Raw genomic sequence first — 4,206 nt, forward strand, 5'->3', positions numbered from 1 at the left:
GGAAGAACATTGCCACTTATCCTTGTTTGAAAAGATTTACCTTTAGAAAAATATGACTGTAGCACTATTACCTAATTACAAATTGGGCTGTCTGACGGCTAACGTTTTGGTCAATTAGTTTCACTATAAACGGATATATCCGTTTAAAGTGAAAGACAGGTCAAATATGCTTAAAGTGGTGATTTTTTTGGGTTCCACTATGCAAATTGTTGCTTGTCTTATGCTTAAAGTAGGTGGATATTTGGCCCGTTTATAACCATAGACGGATATCTCCCGTCTATAATGAGAATTTGTGCTTTTTGGTTATCTTTCTTCTGTTTTAGTCGTGTATAAGCAGTTTTATATTAAAATGTAATTTTATTTGTGGGTAAATGTGATTATTAAAAGATCTTATTTTGTATAATAAATTTGTGTAAATTAGTTTTATATGAATAGGCGTGTTTGCAACTCAAGAGTCTATAATTTTGCACCTTATGACATAACAATTCTACTTTGATCGAATATAGAAAGCTAAAATATCATCGCTTAATTTATTTTAATTGTACTTACATTTATTTCACAGGGTTTAATTTGTCTAACTTTGACCTAAATCTAGTTTAATTTATCATCGCTTCATTTATTTACTTTTATGATTAACCAGTCGAAACGGCTTTCGTGACGAGTGAGAGTGACATATATCTATGAATAATTTTAATAATCGTTTATTTGGAAGAATAGTATAACATAGGGAGGTACATATATACATTAGCATAAGGGTTATCGGTGGCATGGTTATACGTATTCATTACACCATAAATTTCAAAAGGGCAATTCGAATATACAAAATTTAGCTTTTGTAAAATAAAACTTCGATTTTTTCTTGTAAAGCAATAGTCGGTAAGAAAAGGACCCCGTAAAAAAAATTTCCTGGATCCGCCACTGCACCGAATGATATAACGTAACCATCTATGTGATTTATGTTTTACGTGAACTTTTGTGTTATGTTTTAGTTCTCAATATGCATTAGTTATAGACCTTCTACATCTCGATAATCTCTAATGAATTCCATATTTTTCACGCCACTATGAAACTAATGTCTATAAATTCTAAATATAAGGTGTTTAAAAAATAACATTTCATCTAGTATATGATTATTTTCTTCCACTTGTTTTCTCGTTAGATCACCAAGTCAATTAACCTATTTTAACAATTTACAATCACTCATTTTAATCACCCATAAGAATATATTTATATTTTCCTCGAAAATAGAAAAACATATCACATCCCCTGGTAATATACTAAGAATTAACACATCTAATTATGGAAAATCCTCTCTAAACTTAGTCATAAACATAACGAAAGATAAGGACACACCTCAATTTTATGTTCATCTTTCTCATATGAATATTGGTATAAAAACACCTCTCCCATACATTTTCAAGAAGCAATAGAGCCATGCAGGGGCAACAATTTTAGAATAACGTTTTTTTTGCCCCAACTGCTCTACCAATAATAAAACCCAACTAAAAAATAATTTTACAATCCCTTTCCCTTAATAAAACATAAGAGACATGGCCAAGAATATTGTTGTTGTTGGTATATCACTAATATGCGTGGTGGCATGTGTGGTTGCAGTCACGGTTGGTGTAACCAAGTTCGGTCCCACCAACAGCTCCAACGACCAAGGTGGAGAAGCCGATCGTATCGCTTCTTCCACCAAGGCTATCCAAAGCATTTGTCAACCAACTCGATACAGAGAGGCATGTGAGAGCTCTTTGACTTCTTCACCGGTAATACCTCCGATCCTAAGGGCTGGTGAAGGCCGCTTTTAAGGTTGCCAAGGAAGAAATTATTAAAGCCTTGGAGAAGTCAGGTACATCTACTATTAAAGTGAAATGCTAGTAGATACGGAGTACATTTTTTATATTGTACATGTTTCTAATTAATACTCCCTTTAATGTTAAATTGGCAATAGGTACTATTAAGGCGGCAAAAGAGGATCCTCGAGCTGCAGAAGGTCTAGAGATATGCAAGGAAGTGATTGAGTATGCCGTCGGTGACCTTGAGAGGACGGTGGAGTCAGTGGGTGCATTCTCTCTGGACAACATCGACGCTTTCCTCGAAGATCTTAAAGTTTGGACAGGTGGAGCCGTTACATACCAAGAGGTTTGCTTCGATGCCTTCGAGAACTCCACATCCGATGCAGGACAAAAAATGCGTCAACTCTTTAACGTGTCCAAAGAACTAACTAGCAATGCACTTACCATTATCACTGAGGTTAAGTCCATTTTGACATACCTTGACATTCCCGGGCTTGACATTTCCGGTATGACTGGAAGTACAACAGATAATGCAACTCCTCATCGTCGTCTCCTAAGTAAGCCTGGTAAGGGTGTATGGATTCTTTGGAGAGGTCCGGCTTGGGTTAATGACCCAAGGCGTCGCATAATGGATGTCCCAATCTCCCAGATCAAACCTAATGCGATTTGTTGCCCAAGATGGTTCTGGACAATATAAAACTATCGGTGATGCTTTAAGCGCTGTCCCACCAAAGAATGTTGATCCTTTCATCATTCACATTAAGGCAGGAGTTTACCACGAACATGTTACAGTTGATAAGAAGAAGATGAATGTTATCTTTATTGGCGATGGTCCTACTAAGACAATCATTACGGGTAACAAGAATTTTGCTGCTGGTGTCCAAACATTTAAGACAGCCACCGTTGGTATGTTCTTTTTATTTGTCAATACAACATATATCCTAGATCACACTTTCACCACATTTTTTTTGTATTTATCTCAATTTCGTACATTTGTTCAAAATTGTAGCTGCAATTGGAGATGGATTCATGGCTAGGGACATTGGGTTTGAGAACACGGTGAGCAACGGGACACCAGCGGTGGCACTACGTGTGGTGAGCGACTTTGCAATCTTATACAACTGCAGATTCGACGGATACCAAGATACACTTTACGCAGTAAGGGGACGCCAATTTTATCGCGATTGCACCATCACTGGAACAATTGACTTCATCTTTGGTGACGCTCAAGCGGTGTTTCAAAACTGTAAAATGCTAGTTAGGAAACCTATGGAAAATCAAAGGAATATGGTCACCGCACAAGGTAGGACAGAGCCAAATGGACCTGGTGTTTTTGTGCTCCAAGGTTGCACTATTTCCGGTACACCGGATTATATGCTAGTCAAGGCCAAGAATCCATCCTACTTGGGCCGACCATGGAAAGAGTACTCGAGGACAATCGTGATGAATTCAATGATCGAGGATGTTATTGCGCCAGAAGGATGGACTCCGTGGGTAGGAAATTTTGCACTTGATACTTTATATTATGCTGAGTATCAAAACAAAGGTCCAGGTGCAAATCAAGCACAAAGGGTTAAGTGGGCTGGTCTTAAAACTTTGAGTGGAGCACAAGCAGATGCTTTCACCCCTGCTAAGTTGTTTAGCAATGCTGATAAGTGGATCTCACAATCTGGTGTACCTTATGCTACTGCCGCATTTTCTGCTTAGACACTCTTATTTTTTAGACTCTTGTATTAACGGATGAACTTATTTTGTTGATGATGATTTTTCCGGGGATAAGGGATGTAAAATTATTTTATTTTTTTTATAATATAATCACACCATAGTTATTGTTGGGTAACTATTTAAGAAAATATATTTCCACAAGTATCGAAAAACTTAAAGTGATGAATTTTAGGGGGAACCACTAATACTTTCATCTAATACTTTTGATGAAAGTGTTAGTATTCGATCTTTAACTTTGTATTTTCATCATTTTCATAACTTATTTATTACCCTCTTAAAGATGGATGATTTCAATAATTTTTTTTCATATGGTCCATTTAATTAATATTCGCATCCTATAGTTTTAGTAGGTCTGGATATTTTAAACCCAAGCCTAAGGTAATAGATGCTCATTTAATTATTAAAAAATATTCTATACGTTTTTTTTTTGTCAATAACGTCAAATAGAAATGTCGTAAATTACACTTAAAGTATCACCTAGTGTTACTTTTGGTGTGGATAGGAGGGAATACCATATGTTAAGATATACTAACAAAAATAAAACATATACGATTTATGTATGTTCTACTAATTTCACATTCGACTCTTTGCAAATAAAAATAAATAAATAAATAAATAAATAAAGACAAAAAAAAGATCAAACAAAACCAAAACTTAGTCAATATTTGAATACTAAATTAAA

General features: G+C 35.5%; 1 pseudogene; it reads left to right on the forward strand.

Moving 5' to 3' along the window:
• The first annotated feature begins 1,445 nt into the window (after positions 1-1,445).
• On the forward strand, positions 1,446-3,676 carry LOC141657445 (pectinesterase-like; annotated as a pseudogene).
• Positions 3,677-4,206: the final 530 nt, after the last annotated feature.

This window comes from Silene latifolia, chromosome 5 (genome assembly GCF_048544455.1).
Source record: "Silene latifolia isolate original U9 population chromosome 5, ASM4854445v1, whole genome shotgun sequence".
In the NCBI taxonomy this organism is placed as follows: domain Eukaryota; kingdom Viridiplantae; phylum Streptophyta; class Magnoliopsida; order Caryophyllales; family Caryophyllaceae; genus Silene; species Silene latifolia.